We start from the raw sequence: 15,619 nt of genomic DNA, 5'->3' as shown, positions 1-15,619 counted from the left end.
TCTGTCCATTCGAACTTCTTACTTCCTTTCAATAAGTTGAAGAATGGGAGACCGCGGTCTGTTGACTTCGAGATGAACCTGCTCAGAGCTGCCATCCTGCCAGTCAGGCTTTGAACATCTTTATGCTTCCGAGGTGAAGGCATATCGATGAGGGCCTTTATCTTGTCGGGATTAGCCTCGATCCCATGAGAATTGACAATGAAACCCAGAAATTTTCCTGAAGACACCCCAAAAGTGCACTTCTGAGGATTCAACTTCATGTTGTACTTTCTGAGCACGCCAAAGCACTCTTCGAGGTCGTCAACATGGTTCTTGTTAAGTTGAGACTTTACAAGCATGTCGTCAACATAAACTTCCATGTTGTTCCCTATTTGCTCTGAGAACATCATGTTTACGAGCCGCTGGTACGTGGCTCCGGCATTCTTGAGTCCGAATGGCATGACATTGTAGCAGTAGAGCCCTTTGTCTGTAATGAAGCTCGTATGCTCTTGGTCGGGGGCATGCATGGGAATCTGGTTATATCCAGAATAGGCATCCATGAACGACATCAAACCATGCCCTGCCGTGGCATCTACGAGCTGATCAATTCTCGGCAGGGGAAAACAGTCTTTCGGGCAGGCCTTGTTGAGGTCCGAGTAGTCAATGCACGTCCTCCATGTCCCATTGGGTTTTGGGACCAACACTGGATTGGCCACCCAATCAGGGTAAAAAGCGTCCCTTATAAAATTATTTGCTTTCAGCTTGTCCACCTCCTCCTTTAGTGCTTTCTTTCTGTCTTCATCCAGCTGCCTTCGCTTTTGCTGCTTCGGGGGAAAGCTTTTGTCTATATTCAATGCGTGGCTCGCTACATTAGGGCTAATTCCCACCATGTCAGAGTGTGACCACGCGAAGACATCTTGGTTTTTCTTCAGAAAGCAAATTAATTGCTATTTTGATTCGTCTTGGAGGTGTTTCCCGACCTTCACCTTCTTTGAGGGATCAGATTCATTGAGCTGAACCTCTTCGAGCTCTTCCAAAGGTTGGAGGTCGACCTTCTCCTCAATCCTTGGATCGATCTCCTCATCAATTTCTAAAACTGTCCCATCTTTATTCTGTATGACAACGAGTGCTTGCGCGCTTGTTTGTTTCTTTCCCCTTAAGGAAATGCTGTAGCACTCCCTTCCTGCCAATTGATCTCCTTTTAATGTTCCGACCCCGCTTGGAGTTGGGAACTTAAGGGCTAGATGTCTTACAGATGAAACTGCCCCCAGCCCGACCAGGGCGGGTCTCCCGAGCAGTACATTGTAGGCAGATGGTAACTCTACTACCACGAACTCCATCATCTTGGTCACCGAGACTGGATAGTCTCCCAAGGTCACAGGGAGTTCAATGGACCCCATACAGGCGGTTCCTTCTCCAGAAAATCCGTACAAAGTGGTTGCACAAGCCTTCAGGTCGCGAAGGGAGAGTCCCATTTTTTCTAGAGTTGCTTTATAAAGAATGTTAACTGAGCTCCCATTGTCTATGAGAACTCAGCGCACTCTTTTGTTGGCAAGCTGTAGGGTGATGACGAGTGGATCATGATGAGGGAACTGGACATGGGAGGCATCCTCCTCGGTGAAGGTTATAGGCTGAGTCTCAACCCTTTGGATTTTTGGTGCCCTTGGTTCGGGTTCGTATGGAGACCCGTCCCCTGTCTTCAGCTCATTCACATATCGTTTTTGAGCATTTCTGCCCCCTCCTGCGAGATGAGGACCTCCCGAGATGGTTATTACGTCCTCTCCATCTATCGGCGGAGGCCTGTCCTCATCCCGAGATCGGGAGTTATTATTTTGTGCTGCCGGAAGCGCGGCTACTCTCTGGCTAGCAGTAGCCTGTCCAGTATTCTGGTTTTTGACGTACTGCCGAAAATAACCTCTCGAGATCAACCCTTCTATCTCGTCCTTCAGCTGTCGGCACTCATCAGTTGTATGGCCGGTGTCCCTATGAAATCGACAGTATTTGCTGGAATCCCTCTTGGACTTTTGATTCCTCATAGGGTCCGGACGCCTGAAGGGGACCTGGTTTTCATTAGCCAGGTATATGTTTTCCCGAGACTCGTTGAGCTTGGTGTGCACTTTATATACGGAGAAATACCTTTCTCCTTTTTTCTTCTTTCCTCCATCAACCTCGGGATTATTTCCCTCGCTCTTTTTCCTCTTGGAGGGATTCTCCGAGGTAGGCTGTGTAGCTGCTGGGTCAACCGAGGTTGAGGCGGAGTTAATGTTTTTCGTTGTAGTTTCGGTCTGCGAGGTCGCCTTGAGTGTTGACCTCGCCTCCTCTACATTGACAAATCTCTGCGCCCGTCTGTTAAACTCGGTTATCGACCTCACCGGTTTCCCTTGCATGTCATCCCAAAGGGCACTCCTGGGTAAAACACCAGCTCGGATGGCCATCAAATGCCCACTGTCATCCACGTCTCGAGCTCGGGCGACCTCTAGATTAAATCTTGTCAGGTAGCTCTTCAGTGTTTCGCCCGGTTGTTGTCGGACGTTAGTCAAAGTGGATGCTTCGGGTCTGACTCCCATCATAGCTCGGAACTGCTTCTTGAAGTCTCTAGACAATTGATCCCACGAAGTTATAGAATGTCTCTTGTACTTCTCGAACCAACTCTTGGCAGGCCCGGCCAATGATGTCGAAAACAACATACATCTGAGCTCGTAACCCACGCTACTAGCTCTCATGATAGTGTTGAATGTACTCAGATGGCTGCATGGGTCGGTTTTTCCTTCAAACGCTGGGACGTGAGGAATCCGGAACCCTTGGGGGAACTGAGTGTTAGAAATATTGGGAGCAAATGGCTCGAGCTCCTCATCAGAATCCTCATATCGACCGTTCCCTCGTTCATTCTTCAAAAGCCTAAAGGCTTTTTCGAGCTGATCGATCCTTTCTTGTACTGGGTCCTTAGGCGGTGTTTGGAATTGATAATCATTAATCGCGATCCCAGGCTCGCGTCTCCGTGAGGGATCTCTACGCCCATTCAGATGATTCCTAAGATCCGGATTTGTCTGATCTCCCTTTCCCCTGCTCTGATTCAGATGATTGCGCAGGTCGGGATGACTCTTGTGATTTCCAGTATTTTTACGACCCCGGTCGTGTTTACTGACAGACCTAGTTTCTCCGGACTCATCACTGGTGAAACTCATCGATCGGTCATTTCGTGGTGGATCCTTTCTACGTCGCCTTGTCTCTGCAGTGCGAGATCGGGACGTCTGACTTCTCTCGGATGGCGCGCCTTTCCGCCCCTGGAACGTCTCCCTGTCCCCTTGTCTTTCCCCTGTACGCCCTTGATCCTGATCTCGACCAGGTTGAGCGTTCCTGCGGGGAGGTGAAGGATATCTTATGGGAGACGGAGGAAACCGTATAGGTGACGGTGGTTGCCTTCCTTGCCTCGGCCTGGAGGGTCCAGAATTTGCCCGAGATGGGCCAGTTGCGTTTGGTGCACTACCAGGAACCTGAGTCCGAGCCTCGGCAGGAGCTCGGTTGTTCTCAGTTTCTGCAGGCACTTCCACAGGTGGATTAGGCGGGACCCGAGCTCGGGTACTCCTCTGAGGCCTAGAAGGAGCAGATGGCTCTGTTGGTGCTGGAGGTTGTGCTGGCCTCCTTGTGGTAGCATTTTTTCGTGGACGCCCACGGGGCCTCCGGGGAGGAACGTGCACGTCCCTTGGAGGAGGGACTTGGTCTTCGCGCGGAAGCGGGGGCTGAGCCACCTGCGCCTCCGCGGCTATCCTAGTCAACTCCTCGTTACGTTTGTTGGCATCTGCCAGCAGTTGTTTCAGCTGCCGATTCTCCAATTCTACAATAGGGACATAACGCTCAGGGTTATAATACATGTCCTCATCCCTTAGTTGTGGAGGTGGTCCCCGGGAATCAGAGGACCCACTCCTTTCTTCAGCGTCCGGGTTCTCCATTGGTTGTTTTCCAGGACGCCTTGGGTAAATTTCTTCAGGAGTGTTCTGATTGTTTGCAGCCATGAATCTCTCTGGGATGGATGCTTGAGGCTCTCAATGAAAGCACCAAACTGTTGACTCCGTTTTTCGTCAACAGATAAAAGAAGAGAGCACGTAAACAATTAAAGACAATGGCTAAAAGAAACAAACGAATCAGACACACGGTTTTTACGTGGTTCAGCAGTTAAATCTGCCTAGTCCACGAGTCTCTGTTATTAAACTCAAGATTATCTCTGAAAATTCTTTAAGCATGAATTCTTCAGAGTTTTCTCTCAAGGATCAGAATTTTCCCTTTACAATGGTGCATGACTTCTCTATTTATAGAGAATGATGCAGAATACTATCCCACATATTTTGGGTAGTTACTCTTTTGTGAATAAAAATAAATGGCTCTAAAAGCCAACAATCAGATATAAAAGGAAACGTTCCCCAAAGATCAGGAAACGCATAACTGACTAAATAATATCCCATGATTCTTGGGGATTTACATCAATAAATGAGGATTACATCCCATATCTACAATACTTGTAGATATTCAAGGTGATCATAGCGTATCTCCAAGGCTTCAGCATCTAAGGTTTCACGTCATTGTGCGAGCCACTGACATCTCCCGAGCTAACATTGCTTTCGAGATAGCATATCGAGCTCGAGATCCCTGCTCCGAAGTCGTTCCTGAAGGTGAGGGGCTCTCAGAGCTATCCTTCGAGATCGAGATCATTTCGAGGTCACCATATTCGAGGTCTGTATCATACTTTGCAGGCTCCGATTTACAATCGTAGAGCATACCCTAACCCTCGCGAGACCATTTAATGCGAACTCAGCTTTCGAGGTCATATTTGCTATGGCTCGAAATCTGGGTATAACAAACTTTAAATTTAATGGAATATTCTTATATTTAACAGAAAATTCTTATACAAAATATTCTTATATTTAATATAGTAGTTTGTAAATTTTAAAATTTAAATAAAATAAAATAAATAATTAAAAAAATTAAAATGTAATATGTTTGTGATATTTTACAATGATAATTATTTAAAAATAATAAATATTTAAAAAAAATTAAAATGAGATATTTTTTGAGATGGTTTACAATGATAATTATTTAAAAATAATAAATAATTAAATTGAATATTTTTTTAGATATTTTACAATAATAATTATTTAAAAATAATAAACTTGATAACTTTTAGTAAATAATAAAATTTATAACTTTATTATTTTACATTTTAGAATATCATTTACCTTTTAGTAATACGAAAAATTCAATCTCTTATGTGGATTAGATAACAAAAAAATTGTTTATATATACCAAAAAAATGTCGATCCATTATATAAAATTGCCCTCTATTAGAGGCAATCTAATTAATATCCCATCTAATTAGATATCTATCTTACTCGAATTTAATTTCAAAATGGGAAACCAAATATTCAATTTGTTTTTATAAAAATAAGGGAAATTTTTAAAAAATTTGGCTTTTATAACTTCAATGTGCAAAAATATGAGAATTATAATTTTTTTAATTTGTAAAAGAAAATTTATTAAAGAAAAAATTAAAATATGGAAACACAATTAATAGCAAACTAAAATATAACAATGCCGCATTTTTTGTTATCATATTTATGTTTTTTTTTATTTTGAAAGTTATTTTATTTTATTCAATTTTTTATTTTTCTTCCATTTTAATTATTTTTAAGTTATTTTTTTCCTAACATATTTTTCTTCCATTTTTTCACTTTCTTTTTTTTTTTTCTACCAATTTTTTTTCATCTTTTTTTCTTTCAATTTTTTCATTCTTCTTCTTCTTCTTCTCATTTTTATTCATTTATCTATTTTTATTTCTTTCATTTGTATTATATTGTCTTTTTGTTCATATCTTTTTTCAATTTTCTTTCCATTTTTTTCCTATTATTTTTTATTTTTGTATTTATTATTGTCTCCTTCTATTTTTTTTTCTTTTTTCACACATATGAGCTTTTTTTCTTCTTCCATTTTTTTTATTTTTTACTACCAATTTTTTTGGTCATATTTTTTTTCTTTCCATTATTTTTCTTTTTCTTCTTTTCATTTTTATTCATTCATCTTTTTTTTTTCTTCATCATTTCTTTTGATTTGTTTTTTTTTCTTTTTTTTTTTTACTTTTCTTTCCTAAGTTTTTTTCCACTATTAAAGAAGATGATACTATAGCTACTCCCCAAGCCTGCTTTCTCTTTCATGGTTTCAAGACCAGCTGTTGGAATAATAGAATGGTTACCTATTTTCATTTGTTATTATATTCATATTTTTTTCCTTGAAGTAAACTATTATATGTTTTTATTTAAATAACTATTTTGTAATTGTTAAGCTCTATTTTTAGTTTTATTATTTTACATTTAAGAATATCATTTAACTTTTAGTAATACGAAAAATTCAATCATTTATGTGGATTTAATAACCAAACAAAATTGTTTATTTATCTTCTATATAATAAGTTTTATATAATAAATGTGTAGATAATAGAAATTCTTGGTTTTAAATATTTTTTATTTTTTTAGTATTAACTTTAAATTTAATGGAATATTCTTATATTTAACAGAAAATTCTTATACAGAATATTCTTATATTTAATATAGTAGTTTGTAAATTTTAAAATTTAAATAAAATAAAATAAATAATTAAAAAAATTAAAATGTAATATGTTTGTGATATTTTACAATGATAATTATTTAAAAATAATAAATATTTAAAAAAAATTAAAATGAGATATTTTTTGAGATGGTTTACAATGATAATTATTTAAAAATAATAAATAATTAAATTGAATATTTTTTTAGATATTTTACAATAATAATTATTTAAAAATAATAAACTTTATAACTTTTAGTAAATAATAAAATTTATAACTTTATTATTTTACATTTTAGAATATCATTTACCTTTTAGTAATACGAAAAATTCAATCTTTTATGTGGATTAGATAACAAAAAAATTGTTTACATATACCAAAAAAATGTCGATCCATTATATAAAATTGCCCTCTATTAGAGGCAATCTAATTAATATCCCATCTAATTAGATATCTATCTTACTCGAATTTAATTTCAAAATGGGAAACCAAATATTCAATTTGTTTTTATAAAAATAAGGGAAATTTTTAAAAAATATTGCTTTTATAACTTCAATGTGCAAAAATATGGGAATTATAATTTTTTTAATTTGTATGAGAAAATTTATTAAAGAAAAAATTAAAGTATGGAAACACAATTAATAGCAAACTAAAATATAACAATGCCGCATTTTTTGTTATCATATTTATGTTTTCTTTAATTTTGAAAGTTATTTTATTTTATTCAATTTTTTATTTTTCTTCCATTTTAATTATTTTTAAGTTATTTTTTTCCTAAGATATTTTTCTTCCATTTTTTCACTTTCTTTTTTTTTTCTACCAATTTTTTTTCATCTTTTTTTCTTTCCATTTTTTCATTCTTCTTCTTCTTCTCATTTTTATTCATTTATCTATTTTTATTTCTTTCATTTGTATTATATTGTTTTTTTGTTCATATTTTTTTTCAATTTTCTTGCCATTTTTTCATTTTTTTCCTATTATTTTTTATTTTTGTATTTATTATTTTCTCCTTCTATTTTTTTTCTTTTTTTCACACATATTAGCTTTTTTTCTTCTTCCATTTTTTTTATTTTTTACTACCAATTTTTTTGGTCATATTTTTTTTCTTTCCGTTATTTTTCTTCTTCTTCTTTTCATTTTTATTCATTCATCTTTTTTTTCTTCATCATTTCTTTTGATTTGTTTTTTTTATTTTTATTTTTTTACTTTTCTTTCCTAAGTTTTTTTCCACTATTAAAGAAGATGAGAATACATGATACTATAGCTACTCACCAAGCCTGCTTTCCCTTTCATGGTTTCAAGACCAGCTGCTGGAATAATAGAATGGTTACCTATTTTCATTTGTTATTATATTCATATTTTTTTTCCTTGAAGTAAACTATTATATGTTTTTCTTTAAATAACTATTTTGTAGTTGTTAAGCTCTATTTTTTAGTTTTATTATTTTACATTTTATAATATCATTTACCTTGTTGTTCTCACAAAGCACAAAGTACTTACTGTTCTCACAAAGGACAAAGTACTTCTTATTCTCACGAAGCACAAAAGAGTTCATATTCTCACAGAGTACAAAGCAGACTACCAAGTACTAACACAAGGGATTTGGTAGTGTACCCACATCCTTCAACCTGTGTTCGCACAAGGAAAAATGTGCACTACTACAAAAACATTATTTTAGGATACTTTTATAGGACACTCATCTAGATGCAAGCCCTAAAAACAGCTCTTAGAATTTTTAGGGCTCGTATTGCGGTCACGTTGCGAGTCCTTAAAGAATTTATTTAAGGGTTATTGGAGCGAGCCCTAAAAACTATGTGTCCTAAAAGTTTGAATTTTTTTTAACAAACACCTTCTAGACTTTTTATGACACTCATTGCGAGTCCTTAAAGAATTTTTTAGGACACGCGATGCAAGCCCTAAAAACTTATGTGTGTCTGAAAAGTTTGAATTTTAAAAAATCCCAAATTCCCTCCAATCCCTCAAATCACTCAATAATATATATAAAAAAAATAAAAAAATCACTCAAAACACTATCTCTCTCTCCTCGGTTCTCTCTCTAGCTCGTCTCTACCAAGGCCAAACGGCTGCTTTGTCGTCCCCGCCCAATGCGACATGCTGCCCCCCGAAACCCCAACCCCCAGAGCTTAGCCCCTTACGCGCGGCCTAAGGCCCTCAAACGGCTTGTCGAAGTTTTAGCGATTTTTGGTTTTCTCAAACTTTCCGAACACTTTCTGACCACCTCGAGCCACCACGAGATGAACCACCACCACCACCATATTCCTTGCATCTTAGGCTTCAAAACCCACTAAAGAATAAGACCTAGTGGCCACCGTAGAGTGGTGGCACCGCCACTTACTCCGGCCATTCTTTTAGGGCTTGCAAAACGTTGCGAGTCCTAAAAAATCTCAATTTTTAAGGCTCTCAAATAGAGGACTTGCGCCCCGCGAGTCCTAAAAACATTTTGCAAGCCCTAAAATGTCTTTTTTGTAGTAGTGTTAGGACCTCGAATTCTACTAAACCGGGTAGTAGAATCCTTCCAAGCCCTTAAATATGGGTTCCAAAGCTTAAATCCCTGTTTTAACCAAAATCTCGTATTTGAGTCGTGGCCCAACCGATTAGGGCCGTGACATGCCACCAGTCAGAGAGCCTTGGGCTCTCATCAAGGGGACATGGGTCGTGGCACGCCGCGGGGGTGAATTCAGAGGCTCTCAAGGCTCCTGGGTTCATGCAGGCTGCGTCGCTAAAGAACAGTGCCACAGTGCGACCCTGCGAACCCAAAATTTCCAACATTTTCATAATTCTAAACCTCCTGCAACTAGATCCAAACATGTTCTAACACTAGAATTGAGTCCCAAAATACTACCACTACACCTAGAGTAGTAAATAAACCCGAAAACTTAAGTAAAACCTCATCATAACCTACTTAAATCTCTTGAGTTTGAAACTTCCATAATACTAAGAAAATAACCCCATAAATTAATTAAATCAAGGTTAGAGCTTACCCCCAGCTACAAATTGTGACCTTGAACTGCCTCAGGCTTCCTCGTAGCTTGATTTCCCCAAGTCCCCAGCCTCAAATCCTCAACTTCTGAGCAAGTTTCTTTAATGTTCCCAAAACTCCTCCAAACACCAAGAAAGAGTGAGAATGAACGTGGGAGAGAGGAAGGGAAGTTAGCTGAGAGTGTTTGGTTCTTTTCCTAAAGGTTTCGATAAGATAAGTCCAACCAAATTTATCCTTTAGCATTAAAATGACCCAATTACCACTAAGATAAATCCTAGCCCTTTAATTCCACCAAGGGTGAATCCGTCATTTGTCACATCCCAATAATTCCTCGAGTGTTCCTATCATTCCCCATTTAATCCCCGACATCCTTAAATAATGTAACGCCCTAAACTCCAGGGACTGTTACAGTGTGCATTATAAACAGTGCTAAACTCGCTAATCGAGTCATTTGGCCAAAATCGTGTAAATAAGTATGATTATCGATTTAGGGATTAAAAATGTTGGTTAAGATATAACATTTCATTAGAATGTTTACAGTATACATTGGGATCCCAAAAATATAATTTAAAAGTTTATTACAAGAAAATATTTACAACAGGCCGATCTAAGCGGCAAAACAAGGTTTAACCCTAGTTCCTCTTTCAACCCTCGGTCGTGGCGGTCGAGCAGCCACATATGTACACATCGCCACCTAAGCTCTCCAACTCAAGGATGGTCCAGCTGTCTTTTGCCTTTACTTGCACCACATAGCACCCGTGAGCCGAAGCCCAGCAAGAAAACCTAATGTGTTCATGATTAGTAATAACATGTCATCAAATCATAAGGCACACACCTAGCAAAAATAGCCCTATTCAAGTAGGCAAATTAATTCACTTAATGATGGGTATCCAGGATAAGGAATCCTGCCCTCCTGAGTGGATGACTACCAAGTCAATCTCAATCAGATAAATGATTTAATACTGGTGGTTCCAGTAACCATACCGGGCTTATAGCCCTAAATAGAAGAGTGACAGTTGTAATAGTCACTAAAGTGGGTTCCATTCCCTTTAGCCATGTGACGATAGGGTCACCGCGACTTAATAGATAAGTGATCATTTCACTAGCTTGAACCAGATAGGTGCTCGGTGAACTAGTCACCAATATAACCTATCACATGACCATAGGGTCACAATTGTGGGATTCCGCTCCCTAACCATGTGACAAACCGCCACCTAGGCCTTTGGCCCTGGCTCTGAGTAACTAGTCAAGCGCTTAGAATTTTCATCGACCTTAGGGTCGGTCCAGCATTAATTCTCCTAGAGTCATTCAATGCTGATATCGATTAGATCTAATCTTTTATCGGCCCTGCGTTCATGACGCTTTACGTCGTTCTCAGCTCTTAGGTCCGTAATACGCGACCAGTGCCGACCCTGACTAGTCAGTGCCATACACAAGTAAGCAATGTTACCAAACATATATCATAGGTCAAATATCATAATACAGGGCATTCAGCATGCTTACTTAACAATTGCTAGCAAAATTAGGATCATGCATAAACACAAAGGCTCAAGTTCTGACCAATCTCACATTCAATATTCATGGCATGCACTAACTACATGTTTCTCGTGCATCACATTTAAACATCCAACATGCATCAAGAATAACCATGCATGTCACATATCCATAGGGTACAATTTTCTTACCTCTGGTTCGAACGAGAAACAATATTTGAACGATCCTTGAGAACAATCGATCCTTTAATCCCTTAGCGGTCACCTAGTCATAACTAAATACAATCTCCAATTAATGAAAATCAACAAAGATAGGGTCTTGATCTAAACCCCACTCTCGGGACCCCGAAATGTACCCACACGGTGAGTAGATTCGATCCCGGGCCTTAAGGATTAAAACCCCGAGCCAAAAACCCTTAAAAACACTCAAAATGGGATTTTGAAGGAACAGAGTAGCACTACAGCGCTGCTCATTAGCGCTATTCTTAGAACCCCAAACCGCCCAACAGAGCACTAGGTAGCGCTACAGCGCCCCCTAGTGGGCGCTGTAGCGCTACACCCAACCAGATCCTCCCCTGAAACCTCTTCCTTCGACTCCTTCAATTCCAACTTGATTCCAAAGCTTCCAAACCTCATTTTTGGTGCCAAATGAACCCAAAATCCATCCTCACATGCTCTAAGCATCACAACCACAAGAACCCTAGCCAAAACTCCAATCAATTCCCAACTTTCCAACTCAAAAACCAGCTGAAAATCAACTAGGAAAACAGAGCAAATTCAGGAGTTCTAATGGCTAAAAACTCACCTCAATTTCAGCAACACACCCTCTTCAATGGTAGAGCATAACCATAGCTTATCACAGCTTGGTTCCTTGGCTTGATTCCTCAAAAAGAGCTTGAAAATCTAAAGAGAAATGGGGGAGAAAAACCATCGGGAGAGAAAGAGGAAGGAGACTCTGTTTTTTTTTTGGTAAGCTTCTACAGCCTTAATGGCTGATATAAATCCTTAAGGGTGAAAAGACTTAATTTCCCTCAAGTCTAAAATAAACCTTAACAGCCACCAAGGGCAAAATCGTCCTTTCAAACCTATTTTGTTACTCATAATTAACGCCTCCAATTCCCGTTATTCTAAATATTCTCAAATACTAATAATTCATATCCCATTACCCTTTAATTCCCGGTATTGCTCTATTCATTAAAATCACCCAGAGACTCACCTCGAGCCCCAAACTTAATCCCGTTATGACCAGACCGAACACTTGCATTTCATGATCGTCTCATGCCGAAAGGCTCGAACAAATCCACATATAATGTGGTACCATTCATAACTCACCTACATGCACGAAAATACACAATCACGCCCTCAACGGTCCAATTACCAAAATTCCCTTATAATTAAAAATACACCCATATGCATGCATTTATAATCATATTATAGTATAATTCACATAAACATGCATATAATCATTTAATAACATAATAAATCAAGTATAGCCCTCCTGGCCTCCTAATCAAGGTCCTAAACCTTATTAAGGATTTTGGGGCATTACAAATAATCACTAAATTACTACCCGTTACCATGTGATCCCGAACACGTGCTACATTCCCAAAATACCCCTAGGCTCACCGAAGTCGGGTATTCGATCCCGTTGTGACTATTTCGCTATTCCGCTCCCTTGGAACGTCTCAGATCACACATCACAAATAAATCTCCACAATCTTGTGGTTTGAAACACAACACACATATAATTTACATTTATGCCCTCAATGGACCAAAATTACAAATATGCCCCTACTAACCAAAATGGGCCCACATGCATATTTAATTCACCTAAACATGCATTTCTAATCACATATTCATTTATTCCACATAATAACATAATTAAATCAATTATTACCCTCCTGACACACTAATCAAGGCACTAAGCCTTATTAGCAAATTTGGGATATTACAGTCCCCATATGACACAATTGACCTAGGAGTACCATGAAGGTGTACTATCTCTTTCACATAGAGATCAACGTACTTATCCACTTTAAAGTTCGTCCTCATTGGAAAGAAATGGGCTGATTTGGTATACCTATCCACAATCGCCCAAACTAAATCATGCTGATCCACAGTCTTGGGTAATCCCACTACGAAGTCCATAGTAAGTTCCTCCCATTTCCTTTCAGAAATACCCAAAGGATGTAATAGCCTTACTAGTCTCTAGTGTTTATCTTTCATCTGCTGACACATTAGGCACTTAGCCACATATTCAATAACGTAATTCTTCATTCTAGGCCACCAATATAGAGATTTCAAATCCTGATACATCTTTGCGATGCATGGATGGAGCAAGTACGATGTGGTGTGAGATTCATCTAGAATCTCCTGTTTGATATCAGAGCCCATCGAAACACAAATCCTCTCCCCGTATCTCAGCAAACCCATCTCTGAAATAGTGTAGTCCTTAGCCGCTCCAGCTAGCACATCCTCTATGTGTCTCATCAACTAAGGGTCATTCATTTGCCCTCCCCTAATCCTATCCAAGAATGTAGATGTAAGGCAATGTTAGCTAACTGACCCACCACCAAATCTATCACTGCTTTGGTCATATCCTTTGCCAACTCTTTTGATATTTGTTTCAAACTAAAAAGTTGTCCCATACCTCTCCGACTCAAGGCATCTGCCACCACGTTGGCTTTCCCCAGGTGATAAAGAATCTCACAGTCATAATCTTTCATTAACTCTAGCCAATGCCTCTTTCTCATGTTCAGATCTTTATGGGTAAATAAATACTTTAGGCTCTTGTGGTCAGTGTATATCTCACAGTTCTCCCCATAAAGATAATGTCGTCATACCTTCAATGCAAAGACCACTGCTACTAACTCTAGATCATGCGTAGGGTACTGCTATTCATATTCTTTCAATTGGCGTGATGCATAAGCAATCACCTTGCATGCCTACATAAGAGCACATCCTAACCCATACCTTCAAGCATCATAGTAAATCATAAACTTCTCCTGATCTGATGGGAGACTCAATAATTGGGAAGTGATCAATCTTTGCTTCAACTTCTGGAAGTTATTTTCACATCTATTTGACATTACAAACTTATGATTCTTGCGTGTCAACTCTGTCATAGGTGTAGCAATCCTTGAGAACCCTTCTACAAAGCGTTAATAATATCCCGCCATTCCAAGAAAACTTCTGATCTCTGCAGCACTCATGGGCCTTGGCCAATCTCTCAATGCATCAATCTTGGCCGGATCAACCTTAATCCCATCCTTTCTAACAATGTGACCAAGGAAGGTCACCTGAGGTAACCAGAACTCGCAATTCTTGAACTTGGCATACAACATGTGCTCTCTCAACCTTTAAAGTACCAACCGGAGATGCTGCTCGTGTTCTGCCTTTGTCTGAGAATAGACCAGGATGTTGTCGATGAAGAAAATCACAAACTTGTTCAAGTATTCTTTTGAACACCCTATTCATCAGATCCATGAATGTTGCCGGGGCATTGGTCAGTCTAAACGACATAACCAAAAACTCATAATGTTCACATCTCATGTGGAAATCCTTCTTTGGAATATCCTCATCTTTAATCCTCAGCTGGTGATAACCAAATCGAAGATCAATCTTTGAGAATATTATTGTAATGTCTCAAATTTTCTAATCAGGCTTAATACCTTGATTAGTGTGTCCGAAGGGCATAAATGGACATTATGTGTATTTCTATGATTATATGAATTATGTGAGTTATATTATGATATGACTAATGTAGCATAGGTGTATTCAATATGCATGTGGACACGTTTCTTATTAGAAGGGTATTTTCGTAATTTTGACATGTTGAGGGTATATTTGTAAATAATTGTGATTATATGATTGAGACCACATTATTATGTAGATATATTTGAGTTATTCGACACGAGGCGATCCTAGCGAGAAAGTTAGCAGTTTAGTCACAACGGGGTCTAATACCCAGCTCAGGGCGAGTCTAGGGGTATTTTGGTAATTTAGTAAAGTACTGGGACTTATCGGGTGATGGAAATTTATTTGGTGATTATTTGGAGATATTAGAATTAATTCGGAACTTTTGGTGTTAATTGAGATTAGTGGGAAATGGGGGCAAACGACCATTTTGCCCTTGAGGGCATTAGAGAGCAAATGTATAGGATAATGGTGTTTTGGTATTTTCCTTAGCCTTGGATTGACTTAGTAAATCGAAAGCCTTCAGAAAAGGGAGCTCACTAAACGTGTTTCTTTCTCTCTCTCTCTCTTGTTATACACCTCTCTCTCTTTCCAAGTCTTTGAGTTATTTGAGAAAAAAAACTCTTGAATTCTAAAATTGGAGGCAAGCTTGGTGGGAGTTGAGTTGCCTTGAGAAAATTTTATAAGCTCTTAAGCTGAGGGGGCAGCTATGGAATCATTGGTGCAAGAGGTAATTTTAGTTGTTGTGTTCTAAGCTTTGGGTTTTAAGTGTTATAAGCTCTTAATGATTGTCAAGGTTGTTTATTGTGTTCCTGACTGCTAAGGCCACTTTGTGATCAAAGTGGGTAAAAAACCGTG

Source organism: Humulus lupulus, chromosome 6, assembly GCF_963169125.1.
Source record: "Humulus lupulus chromosome 6, drHumLupu1.1, whole genome shotgun sequence".
In the NCBI taxonomy this organism is placed as follows: Eukaryota; Viridiplantae; Streptophyta; class Magnoliopsida; order Rosales; family Cannabaceae; genus Humulus; species Humulus lupulus.
The sequence above is the reverse complement of the archived record's forward strand: the minus strand, read 5'-3'. Positions refer to the sequence as shown.